The sequence below is a fragment of the Triticum dicoccoides genome, chromosome 4B, assembly GCF_002162155.2.
Source record: "Triticum dicoccoides isolate Atlit2015 ecotype Zavitan chromosome 4B, WEW_v2.0, whole genome shotgun sequence".
In the NCBI taxonomy this organism is placed as follows: Eukaryota; Viridiplantae; Streptophyta; class Magnoliopsida; order Poales; family Poaceae; genus Triticum; species Triticum dicoccoides.
In genome coordinates, this window is record NC_041387.1 from 470689845 (window position 1) to 470710275 (window position 20431).

Sequence of the window (20431 nt, forward strand, 5' to 3'; positions counted from 1 at the left end):
GGGGATTCCCAAGGCACCCCAAGTAAATACTCAAGTATACTCAAGCGTCTAAGCTTGGGGATGCCCTGGAAGGCATCCCCTCTTTCTTCAACAAGTATCGGTATGTTTTTGGATTCGTTTCGTTCATGCGATATGTGCAAATCTTGGAGCGTCTTTTGCATTTAGTTTTCATTTCCTTTTATGCACCATGCTGGTATGAGATAGTCCATGGTTGATTTATACAATTCTCATTGCACTTCACTTAAGTCTTTTGAGTATGGCTTTATAGAATGCTTCATGTGCTTCACTTATATCTTTTGAAGTTTGGATTGCTTGTTTCTCTTCACATAGAAACCCGCCATTTGTAGAATGCGCTTTTGCTTCACTTATATTTGTTAGAGTGTGGGCATATCTTTTGCAGAAAGAATTAAACTCTCTTGCTTCACTTATATCTATTTAGACAGATGACAGGAATTGGTGATTCACATGGTTAGTCATAAAATCCTACATAAAACTTGTAAGATCACTGAATATGATATGTTTGATTCCTTTCAACAGTTTTGCGATATAGAGATGATAATATGTGGGAGGTTCTAGTAGATGGTTGTGTTTAGTAAGGATATTGGTGTTAAGGTTTGTGATTCCCGAAGCATGCACGTATGGTCTCATAACTATGTAACAAAATTGGCGCGCATTATATTTTGATTCTTTATTTTGGCGTGAAGGTCGGGGGCGCGCCATGGTTAACTCCTACCAACCTCCCCCCTAGGAGCATGCGTAGTAGTACTTTGCTTTGTTCTAGTATCGAGTTGTAATATTGAGTTGTAAGTAAATAAAAGTGTGATGATCATCATTATAGAGCATTGCCCCATAAAAAAGAGGCCAAAGAAGCCTAAATAAAAAAAGGGGGCCAAAGAAGCCCGTTCAAAAAAAGAAAGGGGCACTGTTACTATCCTTTTACCACACTTGTGCTTCATCATAGCACCACGTTCTTCATATACAGAGTCTCTTGAGTTATCACTTTCATATACTAGTGGGAATTTTCATTATAGAACTTGGCTTGTATATTCCGATGATGGGCTTCCTCAAATGCCCGAGGTCTTCATGAGCAAGCAAGTTGGATGCACACCCACTTAGTTTCAGTTTGAGCTTCCATACACTTATAGCTCTAGTGCATCTGTTGCATGGCAATCGCTACTCCTCGCATGGACATCAATTGATGGGCATCTCCATAGCCCGTTGATTAGCCGCGTTGATGTGAGACTTTCTCCCTTTTTGTCTTATCCACACAACCTCCACCATCATACTCTATTCCACCTATAGTGCTATATCCATGGCTTGCGCTCATGTATTGCGTGATGGTTGAAAAAACGGGAGCGCGTTAAAAAGTATGAACCAATTGCTTGGCTGACACCGGGATAGGCATGGGAGGTACCTTGTGTTAAGAAAAGAGAGCATAAAAGAATATAGGATTTTGTAGGGATAACATTCTGCAAGCATTGGTATTTTGAAAGGCATGATTGTTTGTTGGGATGCCCGAAGTATTATTGTTTTTATGTCAAATGATAGAATATTGCTTTGAATCACTCGTGTCTTAATATTCATGCCATGATTAGATATATGATCAAGATTATGCTATGTAGCATTCCACATCAAAAATTATCTTTTTTATCATTTACCTACTCGAGGATGAGTAGGAATTAAGCTTGGGGATGCTGATACGTCTCCGTCATATCTATAATTTTTGATTGTTCCATGCCAATATTCTACAACTTTCATATACTTTTGGCAACTTTTTATACTATTTTTGGGACTAACATATTGATCCAGTGCCCAGTGCCAGTTCCTATTTGTTGCATGTTTTTTGTTTCCCAGAAACCCCATATCAAACAGAGTCCAAACGTAATAAACACGGATGGAGATTGTTTTGGAATATTTATGATTTTTGGGAAGAAGAATCAACGCGAGACGATGCTCGAGTGGCCCACGAGGCAAGGGGCGCGCCCCTGACCCTTGTGGCCACTCCGTAAGGCGGTTGGTGCCCTTATTTCTCCACAATATAGCCAATATCAGGATAGAAATCGTGTCCAAAGGACAACCCAATCGGAGTTACGGATCTCCGTCAATATAAAAAACGGTGAAAGGGAAGAATCGGGAGCGCAGAAACAGAGAGAGACACAGAGACAGATCCAATCTCAGAGGGGCTCTCGCCCCTCCCACGCCATGGAGATCGTGGACCAGAGGAGAAACCCTTCTCCCATCTAGGGAGAAGGTCAAGGAAGAAGAAGAAGAAGGGGGGCCCTCTCCCCCTCGCTTCCGGTGGTGCCGAAACGCCGCCGAGGGCCATCATCATCACCGCGATCTACACCAACACCACCGTAATCTTCACCAACATCTCCATCACCTTCCCCCCTCTATATTCAGTGGTCCACTCTCCCGCAACACGTTTTATCCTCTACTTGAACATGGTACTTTATGCTTCATATTATTATCCAATGATGTGTTGCCATCCTATGATGTCTGAGTAGATTTTCGTTGTCCTACCGGTGATTGATGAATTGCTATGATTGGTTTAATTTGCGTGTGGTTATATTGCTGTCCTATTGTGCCCTCTGTGTCACGCAAGCGTGAGAGTTTCCCGCTTTAGGGTGTTGCAATACGTTCATGATTCACTTATAGTGGGTTGCTTGAGTAACAGAAGCATAAACCCGAGTAAGGGGGTTGTGGCGTATGGGATAAAGGGGACTTGATGCTTTAATGCTATGGTCGGGTTTTACCTTAATGATCTTTAGTAGTTGCGGATGCTTGCTAGAGTTCCAATGATAAGTGCATATGATCCAAGAAGAGAAAGTATATTAGCTTATGCCTCTCCCACATAAAGCTTGCTATCGGTCTAGTAAAGTAGTCAATTGCTTAGGGGCAATTTCACAACTCCTATCACCAATTTTCCACACTTGCTATATTTACTTTATTGCTTCTTTATATAAACAGCCCCTACTTTTTGTTTATGTGCTCTTTATTATCTTGCAATTCTATCCAACAACACCTACAAAGTACTTCTAGTTTCATGCTTGTTCTAGGTAAAGCCAATGTCAAGCGTGCGTAGAGTTGTATCGGTGGTTGATAGTACTTGAGGGAATATATGTTCTACCTTTAGCTCCTTGTTGGGTTCGAAACTATTACTTATCAAAAGAGGCTACAATTGATCCCCTATACTTGTGGGTTATCAATTTCCTTCAGTATTACTGTTGTTCCCAATGATAAAAATGAACTTATTCCACAAAGAATTGTTACTGGCTATATAATGGTAATTGAATTCAGAAAATTAGATAAAGCTACTAGAAAATATCATTACCCTCTGCCTTTTATTGGTTAAATGTTGGAAACATTACCTAAGCACGCGCACTTTTGCTTTATTGATGGATATTCTGATTTTTCTCAGATACCTGTTTCACAACCTGATCAAGAGAAAACCACTTTTACCTGCCCTTTTGGAACTTATGCTTATAGACGTATGCCTTTTGGTTTATGCAATGTACCTGCTACCTTTCAAAGATGTATGACTGCTATATTCTCTGATTTTCGTGAAAAGATTGTTGAGGTTTTCATGGATGATTTTTCTGTTTATGGAACTTCTGTTGATGATTGCCTAAACAACATTGATCGAGTTTTGCAGTGATGTGAGCAAACTAATCTTGTCTTGAATTGGGAGAAGTTCCACTTTATTGTTAATGAAGGTATTTTCTTGGGGTATAAAATTTCTGAACGAGGTATTGAGGTGGATAAAACTAAAATGGATGGAATTGAGAAAATACCATGTCCTAGAGATATTAAAGGTATTCGTAGTTTCCTTGGTCATGCTGGTTTCTATAGGAGATTTATTAAAGACTTATCTAAAATTTCTAGGCCTCTTACGTATCTTTTACCAAAGGATGTTCCATTTGTTTTTGATGATGATTGTGTATAAGCCTTTGAAACCCTTAAGAAAGCCTTAATTTCTACACCTATTGTTCAACCACCTAATTGGAACTTGCCTTTTCAAATTATGTGCGATGCTAGTGGATATGATGTTGGTGTTGTTCTAGGACAAAGAGTTGATGAGAAATTAAATGTTATCCATTATGCTAGCAAAACTCTAGACAGTGCCCAAAGAAATTATGCTACTACTGAAAAATAATTTTTAGCAGTAGTGTTTCCTTGTGAGAAACTCATATCTTATATTGTTGATTCTAAAGTAAATGTTCACACTAATCATGCTGCTATAAAACATCACATGGAAAAGAAAGATGCTAAACCTACACTCATTAGGTGGGTTCTCTTGCTACAAGAATTTGATTTACATATTACTAATAGGAAAGGAGCTGAGAACCTAGTGGCTGATAACTTGTATAGGTTAGAAAAGATTCTTGATGACCTACCTATTGATGGTAGATTTCCCGATGAACAATTAGCTGCAATAAATGTTTCACATAACACTCCTTGGTATGTTGACCATGCTAACTATATTTTTGCTAAATATACCACCTAGTTTCACATACCAACAAAAGAAAAAATTCTTCTATGATTTAAGACATTACTTTTGGGATGATCCACATCTTTATAAAGAAGAAGTAGATGGTATTATTAGATGTTGTGTACCTGAGCATGAACAGCAACAAATCCTTCAGAAATGTCACTCTGAAGCTTATGGAGGGCATCATGCGGGAGATAGAATTACTCATAAGGTATCACAATCTGGTTGTTATTGGCCTACTCTCTTCAAAGATGCCTGTAAGTTTGTTTTATCTTGTGATGAATGTCAACGAATTGGTAATATCGGTAAGCATCAAGAAATGCCTATGAATTATTCACTTGTTGTTGAACCATTTGATGTTTGGGGTTTTGATTATATGGGACCTTTCCTTACTCTAATGGGTATACAAATATTTTGGTTGTTGTTGATTATGTTTCTAAGTGGGTAGAAGCTATTCCAACTAGTAGTGTTGATCACAACACTTCCATTAAAATGCCTAAAGAAGTTATTTTCCCGACGTTTCGAGTCCCTAGATATTTAGTGACGGATAGTGGTTCACACTTTATTCATGGTGCTTTCCGTAAAATGCTTGCTAAATATGATGTTAACCATAGAATTGCATCACCCTATCATCCTCAATCTAGTGGTCAAATTGAGCTTAGAAATGGAGAAATAAAGTTGATACTACAAAAAATTGTTAATAGGTTTGGTCTAAGTGTTGGGGAACGCGGTAATTTCAAAAAAATTCCTACGATCACGCAAGATCTATCTATGTGATGCATAGCAACGAGAGGGGAGAGTGTGTCCACGTACCCTCGTAGACCGAAAGCGGAAGCGTTAAGTAACACGGTTGATGTAGTCGAACGTCTTCGCGATCCAACCGATCAAGTACCAAACGCATGACACCTCCGCAATCTGCACACGTTTAGCTCGGTGACGACCCTCGAACTCTAGATCTAGCTGAGGCCGAGGGAGAGTTCTATCATCACGATGGTGTGGTGACGATGATGATAAAGTTACCGGCACAGGGCTTCGCCTAAGCACTACAACGATATGACTGAGGTGGAAAACTATGGGGGGGCGGGGCACCGCACACGGCTAAAGATCAACTTGTGTGTCTTTGGGGTGCCCCCTGCCCACATATATAAAAGTGGGAGGGAGAGAGGCCGGCCCTCCTAGGGGCGCGCCAAGTGTAGGGAGTCCTACTAGGACTCCCAAGTCCTAGTAGGATTCCCTTTCCTTTTCGGAGTAGAAAAGAAGGAAAGGAGGGAGAGGGAGAAGGAAAGGGGGGGAGCCCCCACCCCTTGTCCAATTCGATTTGGGCAGGGGGAAGTACGTGCCACCTCGTGGCCCTTCTTCCGTCTCTCCACTAAAGCCCAATAAGGCCCACTAACTTCCCTCAGTGAATTCCCGTAACTCTCCGGTACTCTGAAAAATACCCGAATCACTCAGAACCTTTCCGATGTCCGAATATAGCCTTCCAATATATCAATCTTTACGTATCGACCATTTCGAGACTCCTCATCATGCCCGTGAGCTCATCCGGGACTCCGAACAACCTTCGGTACATAAAATCACATAAACTCATAATATCAATTGTTATCGAACGTTAAGCGTGTGGACCCTATGGGTTCGAGAACTACGTAGACATGACCGAGACACATCTCCGGTCAACAACCAATAGCGGAACTTGGATGCTCATATTGGCTCCTACATATTCTACGAAGATCTTTACTGGTCAAACTGCATAACAACATACGTTGTTCCCTTTGTCATCGGTATGTTACTTGCCCGAGATTCGATCGTCGGTATAATCATACCTAGTTCAATCTCGTTACCGGCAAGTCTCTTTACTCGTTTCGTAATACTTCATCCCGCAACTAACTCATTAGTCTCAATGCTTGCAAGGCTTATAGTGATGAGTATTACCGAGAGGGCCCAGAGATACCTCTCCGAAACACGTAGTGATAAATCCTAATCTCGATCTATGCCAACCCAACAAACACCTTCAGACACCTGTAGAGCACCTTTATAATCACCCATTTACATTGTGACGTTTGGTAGCACACAAAATGTTCCTCCGGTATTCGGGAGTTGCATAATCTCATAGTCTGAGGAACATGTATAAGTCATGAAGAAAGTAGTAGCAATGAACCTGTAACGATCACAATGCTAAGCTGACAGATGGGTCATGTCCATCACATAATTCTCCTAATGATGTGATCTTGTTCATCAAATGACAACACATGTCTATGGTTAGGAAACATAACCATCTTTCATTAACGAGCTAGTCAAGTAGAGGCATACTAGGGACACTATGTTTTGTCTATATATTCACACATGTACTAAGTTTCCGGTTAATACAATTCTGGCATGAATAATAAACATTTATCATGAAATAAGGAAATAAATAATAACTTTATTATTGCCTCTAGGGCATATTTCCTCTAGTCTCCCACTTGCACTAGAGTCAATAATCTAGTTCACATCGCCATGTGATTTAACACCAATAGTTCACGTCTGTATGATTAACACCCATAGTTCACATCGCCATGTGACCAACACCCAAAAGGTTTACTAGAGTCAATAATCTAGTTCACATCACTATGTGATTAACACCCAAAGAGTACTAAGGTGTGATCATGTTTTGCTCGTGAAAGAAGTTTAGTCAACGGGTCTGTCACATTCAGAGTCGTATCTATTTTGCAAATATCTTATGTCTACAATATTCTGCATAGAGCTACTCTAGCTAATTTCTCCCACTTTCAATATGTATCCAGATTGAGACTTAGAGTCATCTGGATTGGTGTAAAATCTTGCATCGATGTAACTCTTTACGACGAACTCTTTATCACCCCCATCATCGAGAAACATTTCCTTAGTCCTGATTAAGGATAATTTTGACCGATGTCCATTGATCTACTTCTAGATCACTATTGTAACCCCTTGCCAAACTCATGGAAAGGTACACAATAGGTCTGGTACATAGCATAGCATACTTTATAGAACCTATGACTAAAGCATAGGGAATGACTTTTATTCTCTTTCTATCTTATGCCGTGGTCGGGTTTTGAGTCTTACTCAACTTTACACCTTGTAATATAGGCAAGAACTCTTTCTTTGACTGATCCATTTTGAACTCTTTCAAAAACTTGTCAAGGTATATACTCACTAAAAAATTATCAAGTGTCCTGATCTATCTCTATAGATCTTGATGCCCAATATGTAAGCAGCTTCACCGAGGTCTTTCTTTGAAAATATCCTTTCAAACTCTCCTTTATGCGTTCGAGAAAATTCTACATCATTTCCGATCAACAATATGTCATTCACATATACTCATCAGAAAGGCTGCAGTGCTCCCACTCACTTCCTTGTAAATACAGGCCTCACCGCAAGTCTGTATAAAACCATATGCTTTGATCACAGTATCAAAGCTTTTATGTCAACTCCGAGAGGCTTGCACTAGTCCATAAATGGATCGCTGGAGCTTGCACACCTTGTTAGTACCTTTAGGATTGACAAAACCTTCTGGTTGCATCGTATACAACTCTTCTTTAAGAAATATCCATTTAAGGAATGCAGTTTTGACATCCATTTGCCAGATTTCATAAAATATGGCAACTGCAAACATGATTCGGACGGATTTAAGCATCGCTACAGTTGAGAAAATCTCATTGTAGTCAACACCCTGAACTTGTCAAAAACATTTTTGCGACAAGTCAAGCTTTGTAGGTAGTAACACTACTATCAGTGTCCGTCTTCCTCTTGAAGACCCATTTATTTAATATGTCCTGCCGATCATCGGGCAAGTCCACCAAAGTCCACACTTTGTTCTCATACATGGATCCCATCTCAGATCTCATGGCCTCAAGCCATTTCACGCGAATCTGGACTCATCATCGCTTCCTCCTAGTTCGTAGGTTCATCATGGTCTAGTAACATGACTTCCAGAATAGGATTATCATACCACTTTGGTGCGGACCGTACTCTGGAAGACCTACGAGGTTCTGTAGTAACTTGATCTGAAGGTTCATGATCATCATCATTAGCTTCCTCACTAATTGGTGCAGGAATCACTGGAACTGATTTCTGTGATGAACTACTTTCCAATTAGGGAGAAGGTACAATTAGCTCATCAAGCTCTACTTTCCTCCCACTCACTTCTTTCTAGAGAAACTCCTTCTCTAGAAAGGATCCATTCTTAGCAACGAATATCTTGCCTTCGGATCTGTGATAGAAGGTGTACCCAATAGTTTCCTTTGGGTATCCGATGAACATGAACTTCTACGATTTGGGTTCGAGCTTATCAGGTTGAAGTTTATTTACATAAGCATCGCAGCCCCAAACTTTAAGAAACGACAACTTTGGTTTCTTGCCAAACCACAGTTCATAAGGCGTCGTCTCAACGGATTTCGATGGTGCCCTGTTTAACGTGAATGCAGCTGTCTCTAATGCATAACCCCAAGATGATAGTGGTAAATCGGTAAGAGACTTCAGAGATAGCACCATATCTAATAAAGTACGGTTACGATGTCCGGACACACCATTATGCTGTGGTGTTCTAGGTGGCTTGAGCTATGAAACTATTCCACATTGTTTTAAATGAAGGCCAAACTCGTAACTCAAATATTCACCTCCATGATCAGATCGTAGAAACTTTATTTTCTTGTTACGATGATTCTCCACTTCACTCTGAAATTCTTTGAACTTTTCAAATATTTCACACTTGTGTTTCATTAAGTAGATATACCCATATCTGATCAAATCATCTGCGAAGGTCAGAAAATAATGATACCTGCAACGAGCATCAACACTCATTGGACCGCATACATCGGTATGTATTATTTCCAATAAGTCACTAGCTTGTTCCACTGTTCTGGAGATCGGAGTTTTAGTCATCTTGCCCATAAGGCACGGTTCACAAACATCAAATGATTCATAATCAAGTGATTCCAAAAGTCCATCAGCATGGAGTTTCTTCCTGCGCTTTACACTGATATGACCCAAATGGCAGTGTCACAAATAAGTTGTACTATCATTATCAACTTTGCATCTTTTGGCATCAATACTATGAATATGTGTATTACCACGATCGAGATTCAATAAACCATCAACATTGGGTGTATGACCATAGAAGGTTTTATTCATGTAAACAGAATAACAATTATTCTCTGTCTTAAATGAATAACCGCATTGCAATTAACATGATCTAATCATATTCATGCTCAACGCAAACACCAAATAACATTTATTTAGGTTCAACACTAATCCCAAAAGTATAGGGAGTGCTCGATGATGATCATATAAATCTTGGACCACTTCCAACACACATCATCACTTCATCCTCAACTAGACTCTATTTATTCTGGAACTCCTATTTCGAGTTACTAATCTTAGCAATCGAACAAGTATCAAATACATAGGGATTACTACGAGCACTAGTAAGGTATACATCAATAATATGTATATCAAATATACCTTTGTTCACTTTGTCATCCTTCTTATCTGCCAAATATTTGGGGCAGTTCCACTTCCAGTGACCATTTCCTTTGTAGTAGAAGCACTCAGTTTCAGGCTTAGGTCCAGCTTTGGGATTTTTCACGGGAGTGACAACTTGCTTGCCATTCTTCTTGAAATTCCCTTTATTTCCCTTTGCCATTTTCTTGAAACTAGTGGTCTTGTTTAATCATAAACACTTGATGCTTTTTCTTGATTTCTACCTTCGTCGATTTCAGCATCACGAAGAGCTCGGGAATCGCTTTCGTCATCCCTTGCATACTATAGTTCATCACGAAGTTCCAGTAACTTGGTGATGGTGACTAGAGAACTCTGTCAATCACTATCTTATCTGGAAGATTAACTCCCACTTGATTCAAGTGATTGTAGTACCCAGACATTCTGAGCACATGCTCACTAGCTGAGCTATTATCCTCCATCTTGTAGGCAAAGTACTTGCCAGAGGTCTCATACCTCTCGACACAGGCATGAGTTTGAAATACCAATTTCAGCTCTTGGAACATCTAATATGCTCCGTGACGTTTCAAAATCATTTTTGAAGTCCCGGTTCTAAGCCGGAAAGCATGGTGCACTAAACTATCAACGAGTCATCATATTGAGCTAGCCAAACGTTCATAACATCTGCATCTGCTCCTGCAATAGGTATTTCACCTAGCGGTGCATCAAGGACATAGTCTGCATCATTGCTACTATCATCTTTCAACATAGTTTTCTCTAGGAACATATAAAAAACACAAGGAAGCTATAACGCGAGTTATTGATCTACAACATAATTTGCAAAATACTATCAGGACTAAGTTCATGATAAATTAAAGTTCAACTAATCATATTACTTAAGAACTCCCACTTAGATAGACATCCCTCTAGTCATCTAAATGATCACGTGATCCAAATCAACTAAACCATGTCCGATCATCACGTGAGATGGAGTAGTTTTCAATGGTGAACATCACTATGTTGATCATATCTACTATATGATTCACGCTCGACCTTTCGGTCTCTAGTGTTCCGAGGCCATATCTGCATATGCTAGGCTCGTCAAGTTTAACCCCGAGTATTTTGCGTGTGCAAAACTGGCTTGCACCCTTTGTATGTGAACGTAGAGCTTATCACACCCGATCATCACGTGGTGTCTCGGCACGAAGAACTGTCGCAACAGTGCATACTCAGGGAGAACACTTATACCTTGAAATTTTAGTAAGGTATCATCTTATAATGCTACCGCTGAACTAAGAAAAATAAGAATATAAAAGATAAATATCACATGCAATCAAAATATGTGACATGATATGGCCATCATCATCTTGTGCCTTTTATCTCCATCTCCAAAGTACCATCATGATCTCCATCGTCACCGGCATGACACCATGATCTCCATCATCTTGATCTTTATCAACATGTCATCACATGGTCGTCTCGGCAACTATTGCTTTTGCAACTATTACTATCGCATAGCGATAAAGTAAAGCAATTATATGGCGCTTGCATCTTATGCAATAAAGAGACAACCATAAGGCTCTTGCCAATTGTCGATAACTTTAACAAAACATGATCATCTCATACAAAAAATTTGTATCACATCATGCTTGACCATATCACATCACAGCAAGCCCTGCAAAAACAAGTTAGACATCCTTTACTTTGTTGTTGTAAGTTTTACATGGCTGCTACGGGCTTCTAGCAAGAACTGTTCTTACCTACGCATCAAAACCACAATGATTTTTCGTCAAGTGTGATGTTTTAACCTTCAACAAGGACCGGGCATAGCCACACTCGATTCAACTAAAGTTGGAGAAACAGACACTCACCAGCCACCTGTGTGCGAAGCACGTCGATAGAACCAGTCTCGCGTAAGCGTACGCGTAATGTCGGTCTGAGACGCTTCATCCAATAGTACCGCTGAATCAAAGTATGACATGTTGGTAAGCAGTATGACTATTATCACCCACGACTCTTTATGTTCTACTCGTGCATATAACATCTACTCATAGACCTGGCTCGGATGCCATTGTTGGGCAACGCGGTAATTTCAAAAAAATTCCTACGATCACGCAAGATCTATCTATGTGATGCATAGCAACGAGAGGGGAGAGTGTGTCCACGTACCCTCATAGACCGAAAGCGGAAGAGTTAAGTAACGCGGTTGATGTAGTCGAACGTTTCTGCGATCCAACCGATCAAGTACCGAACGCATGGCACCTACGAGATCTGCACACATTCAGCTCGGTGACATCCCTCGAACTCTAGATCCAGCTGAGGCCGAGGGAGAGTTCCGTCAGCACGACGGCATGGTGACGATGATGATGAAGTTACCGGCGCAGGGCTTCGCCTAAGCACTACGACGATATGACCGAGGTGGAAAACTATGGAGGGGGCACCGCACACGGCTAAAGATCAACTTGTGTGTCTTTGGGGTGCCCCCTGGCCAAGTATATAAAGGAGGGAGGGAGAGAGGCCGGCCCTCCTAGGGGCGCGCCAAGTGTGTGGAGTCCTACTAGGACTCCCAAGTCTTAGTAGGATTCCCTTTCCTTTTCGCAGTAGGAAAGAAGGAAAGGAGGGAGAGGGATAAGGAAAGGGGGGGTCGCGCCCCCACCCCTTGTCCAATTCGGTTTGGGCAGGGGGGAGGCGCGCGCCACCTCGTGACCCTTCTTCCCTCTCTCAACTAAATCCCAATAGGCCCATTAACTTCCCCCGGCGAATTCCCATAACTCTCCGATACTCCGAAAAATACCCAAATCACTCGGAACCTTTTCAATGTCCGAATATAGCCTTCCAATATATCGATCTTTACGTCTCAACCATTTCAAGAGTCCTCGTCGCATCCGTGATCTCATCCGGGACTCCGAACAACCTTTGGTACATCAAATCACATAAACTCATAATACCAATCGTCATCGAACGTTAAGCGTGCGGACCCTATGGGTTCGAGAACTATGTAGACATGACCGAGACACATCTCCGGTCAATAACCAATATCGGAACCTAGATGCTCATATTGGCTCCTACATATTCTATGAAGATCTTTACCGGTCAAACCGCATAACAACATACGTTGTTCCCTTTGTCATCGGTATGTTACTTGTCCGGGATTCGATCGTCGGTATAATCATACCTAGTCCAATCTTGTTACCGGCAAGTCTCTTTACTCGTTGCATAGTACTTCATCCCGCAACTAACTCATTCGTCACAATGCTTGCAAGGCTTATAGTGATGAGTATTATCGAGAGGGCCCAGAGATACCTCTCCGAAACACGGAGTAAAAAATCCTAATCTCGATTTATGCCAACCCAACAAACACCTTCAGAGACACCTCTAGAGCACCTTTATAATCACCCATTTACGTTGTGACGTTTCGTAGCACACAAAGTGTTCCTCTGGTATTCGGGAGTTTCATAATCTCATAGTCTGAGGAACATGTATAAGTCATGAAGAAAGTAGTAGCAATTAAACTGTAATGATCACAATGCTAAGCTAATGGATGGGTCATGTCCATCACATCATTCTCCTAATGATGTGATCCCATTCATCAAATGACAACACATGTCTATGATTATGAATCATAACCATCTTTGATTAACGAGCTAGTCAAGTAGAGGCATACTAGGGACACAATGTTTTGCCTATGTATTCACACATGTACTAAGTTTCCGGTTAATACAATTCTAGCATGAATAATAGACATTTTGATGCGGAGCATCCCTCGCTCATCCCCATGGACGTACCTACATCTCCCTCAACCCCACTTGGACCCATGACAAGAGCTCGAGCAAAGGCTGTCGAAGATAAGGTGAACTCGCTCCTCTCTGAACTCCCTCTCTCTACTCACGAGACATGGCTACCAGCTCATGTGGAGACTTTGTGTGTGATCAGGTACTTGGAGGAGAGCAACGGGACAGCTACACTCAATGGCCAAGATGGCGAGGACACCAAGCGTGAAGATCAAGAGGAAGAATTGCTTTGGAAGCTACAGGCCCCGGACGACCGGCCAGGCACGGACGTCCGACCCTTGGAAGATGCTATAGCCAAGAGAAGAGAGGCAGGCCGGAGCTTCGGGCTTCGAACGACCGGCCCAGCCCGGACAACCGGCCACTCCCAGGCTCCGGACGACCGAGCCCTTCCGGACGACCGAACGCCTGCCAACAGAATCAAATCTACGGAAGTCCGAGGAAGACTGGACGACCGGATGACCAGCAACAAAGCCAAATCTACGAAAGTTTGAAGATCTACGGAAGTCCGGACCGTCACGAGTCTTCGGACGTCCGACGCCCACCGGACGTCCGATCCCTCGCTGCGTCCAGCTGCAGGCTGAGGCCGATGTACCCCTTCACTTCTCCCCTCTTTTGCACTTAGACTATATATACTCCTCCACCTCCTCCTAGTTAGGGTTAGCATTGGTTTAGCTCATTTGAGATAGAGCTTTGCTCATCCATTAGGATCTCCTCCTCGTGAGATACCGCGGTCTCTTCGGAGAAGATCCACTTGGATTCAAGACCTCCATCCGGAGAAGACCATCATCAAGACCTCCTCTCGGAGAAGAACCGGTTACCCTTTGTATCGACCTTTGTTGACTTTGGATCTTGTATCACTTCGTGCCTCGATGATCTAGCGCATGTGTGACTTTATTCTTGTTGGTTGAGCATTCCCCCTCATGTTTTCCCTCGTTCCTCTCGTTGTGTTCTACGTGCTCCTCTTAGGGATTCTCTCCAAACGTGAAAGATCGGCCCCTAGGGTTCCGCCCTACATCATCTTGGTATCATGAGCCACGTTGATCATGTTTTTGGAGCCCCTACCCCGTGTTTTCTAGCTTGATTTTGTTGTTTTCGTCCTAAATCCAAAAATCCCCACCAAAAATAGCCCCAATTTTTTTTGTGATTTGTTGGTGAGTTGAAATTTTGTTGGATTTGATCCATGGATTTGTGTTGCTACGTGTGGATCTAGCTTTCCCCTCCCTCCCCACCCTTTTCCATCCACAAATCCGCTCGAACTCGACATCACCACTTCCATCCACCCCGAATTCGTGCAGTTCATCTTGTGTCCGATTTTCGCCCAGGACCCGGACGACCGGACGACCATGACCACCCAGACGTCCGAGAAAACCTGACGAAACTAAAAGTTTCTAGTGTGGCCACCACCACTTCCCCACCTTCCACCACATCTTCCAAGAGAGCGTATCTAGTGCACCGAAGCTTCTTGTGCTACCGGTGCACCAGACTTGCTTAGCACATTTTCAAATGCTCAAAAAAATCTGAAAATAATTTAGCACATTAACATATCACTAATATATGTTGTCACAAAAATTCAAATCAAAATTCAAAACATAGCTCAAGATACGAAAATGAAAATTTTGACAAAAAACAAGTTGGGCTTTTGATTTGGCCCATATATCACATTGGTGTCATATTTGTCATTTTTATATGTCAAGCAATGTTTTAAATTTTAACTTGAATTTTTATGAAAACATAGATTGGTGTTTTATCAATACACTAATTTTTTTTCTTGGATTTTTTTGAACATTTTTACACATCCGGTGCACCAGTAGCAGAAGAAGCTCCGGTGCACCAGATACGTCCTCCATCTTCCAAACCCCCATACCACCACAGCTGCCCACATACACAACCATCATCTACCAATACCTCCTATGACGATTTTGATACGTTTTGGTCTTTGAGATTTTGTGTTGTGGTTCCCGTGTCCTATTGTGTTTCGGCTATATAGGTACAGTTTGAAGACAACATCACCAGCGCTCATCATCGCAAAGGACTCATCATCTCCAAGGACGGTAACCTCGACGACATCTTTGTCATACCTTGCAATTGCATTGGTACCCACATAGCCTTACTTTTGCGTTGCTTACCCATCGAGACTAGCCTTTGAGTATTGCCGGCAACGTGACTTGTGCACATTAGTGATCATACTCCATAGCATACATACCATCTCATAGTGGTGCATATCTTGTTATCATCTCTTGTGTCACAAAGTTGTCATCGCATACACAATTTCTATCTTGGTTCGTGAAGTTTCGCATGAGAAAAGAGCTCAAAAGTGAAAGAGCCAAACAAGCTTTTAAGCAAATAGGACAGATAAGCAAAGAGCTTATAAGCAAGAACCATAGAATCATACTACATTAAGGTTGTCATATCCGATCATCTTGGATCATAGCACCGAAATACCATACATATAGCATAATTGGGATAGAGGTTGTTGCATTTTTGCCTAGTAGGTTGTGCACAAGTTCCGTATCTTCCTATTGTGCAATCGTGCTAGCGTCTCTCTAGTATTGTGCAACAAGAGCATTTTCATGGACTCCACATTTTGGCTCATTTTTGGTTTGCACAATCCCACTTATCTATTTGCGTGTGTGTTTCCGTGTACCTCTACTTGCTTGGTCTACTTGTTGCATTTGCAAATTTGTGAATATTTTCCAACATTATTGAAGCTCACTTACAATTGCATCAAATTTTGTGCCACCATCCTAACCAAGCTCCACCATAAGCTTTTACTTGTGTAGGTGTGAGAACCGACAAGAATTGGTACCAACTGTGCTATTTAATTGTCCGCATTTGAGTGATCTTGATCCATCATCAACATCGGTCAAGGTACATTTGGTATAAGTTCTTCTCTTTCTACCACTTGAATTTTGTGTGGAATGATGGATATGCCAAGTTCTTCTACCAATCCACCCCTCATCGAGAATGGCGATGACATGTCCTCATTTGTCACCAAGAGCCACCTCTTTGGTGCTCAACGAGCGTTGCATCAAGAGCAACAAGCAATGAGCAACCGCATCGACAACCTCGCCACCGACTTGCGCCTCTTCGAGCAACGTACAAGAGACTACTTCGACAACAAGTTTGACGCTCACAAGCAAGAGAATGATTCAAGGATGGACGAGATCCGCGCCTTGATGGTGAACCGCCATCCTTCGACTCCTTCATACTCAAGACGGAGCCACTCAAGTCGACACTCCGATAACAACCTCTCTGGCTCAAGTACCCCGACATCGAACACTCTTCGCCGAGCCACGGGTCAAGACCATCATGCATCTCGCAATCCTCTACACGGCAATCTTTCACAAGAGCAAGTCGACGAGCATCTACCTCATCCTCAACCACACCAAGTAGCTTTTGCACAAGCTCAAGACCGACAACGTCAATGTCGCCAAGAGGAAGAACGAGCGCGTCCACATTAAGAGGAACAAGATGCCGAGGCTCAACATCTTCAACAACAACAACGTGAAGCACAAGCTCTGGAGGTGCAACGTGCCCTTCAAAAATCGAGTCGAGCCATCGCCAACCGCAACCGCGATAGGCACAATCAAGAGGAAGCACTCGAGAAGAAATCCAAGAGCGGAACTACCAACCCGAGTGCAACGTCAAGTTCCTCGAGTTCCTCAAGCTCGACAAGTTCCACCTCAACCTCAAGTTCAAGAAGAGCAAGATGGTCATGAACTTCCTCCACGCCAAGAGCAACATTAGGTTGATTATCCTCCATGTCAAGGGCGTCATCATCACCCTCAACAACAACACAATGAAGAGAAACGCTACGGCAAGCTAAAGTTCACAACGCCCAAGTTCAGTGGAAGCAATGATCCGGAAGAGTACCTCTCATGGGCATTGAAGGTCAACAAAATCTTTCGTTTGCACAACTATGAGGAAGATAAGAAGATTGCTATGGCATCACTTGAGTTCCAAGACTATGTGCTCATATGGTGGGAACAAGTCCTTGAGCGCCGAGAAGCACGAGGCGAACCACCAATCACCACTTGGGCTCAAATGAAGGATGTCATGCGAGCACGTTTTGTGCCCACCTACTACAACCGTGATCTCTTCAAGAAACTCCAACTACTCAAGCAAGGAACAAAGAGTGTTGAATAATACTACAAGGAAATGGAGATAGCCATGATTCGAGCCAGTGTCATGGAAGATGACGAACAAACTATGGCACACTTCTTGAATGGCCTCAATCATCCAATCAAGAAAATTGCCGACTTCCAACCCTACTCCAACCTCATTGAGGTCGTGCATCAAGCTACCAAGGCGGAACGTCAAGTGCAAGATGACTTCAAATACGCCAAGTACTCATCCAAGACATACGGCTTCTCCAACATCCAAGCTTCAACGACTCCAACTTCTACCTCAACCAAGCCATCTACAAGCAATGACGACAAGTCAAGTTACAAGCGAACTTTAACAACCCCTAGTCATCCTCTTCCTACTACAAGCAACTTCAAGCTGCGTGCTTCATCATCTACTCAAACTGATGAGACCGTCAAGACAAGCTCCTTCAAGTGTTTCTCTTGCGGCGGACGAGGCCACAAATCCTATGAGTGCACCAACAAGCGCACCACGATCCTCAACGATGATGGAACCTATGACTCCATGAGTGAAGAGGAAATGGAAGCCCTTGAGCAAGTAGCCATGCACCGGCGCGTGAACGAGGATGAAGATGATCAAATCTTTTGTGATGAGGATTCGAGCCCCGCTCTCATTGCCTCCAAAGTCTTGACTCTTCAACATCAACAAGACGAAGACCATCGATGCCACATATTCCACACAAAGGTCGGCATCAATGGAAGGTCCATCAAGGTCATCATCAATGGAGGTAGTTGCAACTTCGCAAGTGAGGAGCTATGTTCCAAGCTACACTTGGTCAAGATGAAGCACCCGCACCCATATAAAGTCCAATGGCTTAGCGATTCCGGCACTATATGCGTCGAGCACACGGTCCAAGTTTCCTTCAAAATTGGAGCATATGAAGACACTTTGGAGGGTGATGTCATCCCGATGTCCGTTTTCCATCTCCTTCTTGGTCGACCATGGCAATTTGACTGCGGCGTCATCCACAACGGGCATACCAATCACTATAGCTTCAAGATGAAAGGGAAGGAATATGTGCTATGACCTATGTCTCCTAGCCAAGTGATCGTCGAGAAGCAAGCCACCCATCATGGAGAAAAGAGTGAGAAAGTGATCCACCCAAATGAAAGTGAGAGCCACAGGCCAAAACCGAGTGCCTCCACGATGAGCGACAAGAAAAACTTCGTCCTATTTGACACCAAAAGTGAGATGAGAGAAGTGTGTGAGAACCCATCGAGTGTTATGCACTTTGTCCTTGTGTGCAAGGATGGGGAACCAAAAACTAACACTTCTCATGATCTACCTTTAGTGTTCAAATCTCTTTTGCAGGAATTCCAAGATGTTTTCCCCGATGAGCTACCTCCGGGACTACCTCCACTACGAGGCATTGAGCACTGAATCGACATCATTCCCGGAGCACCTCTACCTAACAAGGCTCCATACCGCGTCAACCCCGAAGAAACTAAGGAGATCCAATGGCAAGTACAACAACTAATCGATAACGGACATGTAGGTGAAAGCTTAAGCCCTTGTGCCGTTCCGGTTATACTTGTGCCTAAGCAAGATGGAAGTTATCACATGTGTTCCTATTGTAGACCCATTATTTCTATCACCATTTGTTATAGGAATCCCATTCCTTGCCTAGATGATATGCTTGATGAACCTAGCGGTGCCACCATTTTCTCAAAAATTGATCTTAAAAGTGGCTATTATCAAATCCGCATACAAGAGGGTGATAAATGGAAAACCACTTTCAAAACCAAATTTGGCTTGTATGAGTGGTTGGTTATGCCTATGGGTTTATCGGAAGCTCCCGTACTTTCATGCGTCTTATGCATTTTGTGCTTCGTCCTTATATTGGAGTGTTTGTTGTGGTTTACTTCGATGACATTTTTGTTTTTAGCAAATCCATGAAAGGGCATCTAAATCATGTTAGGGATGTTTTGCAAACCCTTCGAAAGGAACGTCTTTATGCCAACATGAAAAGTGCACATTTGGTGTTGACAAGCTTGTTTTCTTGGGTTTCATTGTTTCTTCCAAGGGTGTTCATGTTGATGAATCTAAAATTGAGGCAATTAAAACTTGGCCCCAACCCACCAATTTGCAACAAGTGCGCAGTTTTCTTGGCCTTACGGGTTCCTATCACCGCTTTGTGGAAGATTTTAGCACTATTGCCGCACCTTTACATGCTTTGAGTAAGAAGAATGCTCCCTTTGTTTGGGGACCTTTGCAATCTACCACTTTTCATGAGCTCAAATCTTTGCTTACTCATGCTCCGATTCTTGCTTTGCCCAACTTTGACAAAACTTTTGAGGTTCATTGTGATGCTAGTGGTACCGGAATTGGCGGAGTTTTGATGCAAGAAAAACGAGCCATTGCATATTTTAGTCAAAAACTCTCCGGTGATCAAATTAACTATCCCATCTATGACAAAGAATTGTATGCTTTAGTGTGTGTGCTACATGTTTGGGAACATTATCTTCGACCTCATGAGTTTGTCATCCATACCGATCATGAAACGCTTAAGTACTTAAAAGGCCAAACTAAGTTGAACAAGCGTCATGCC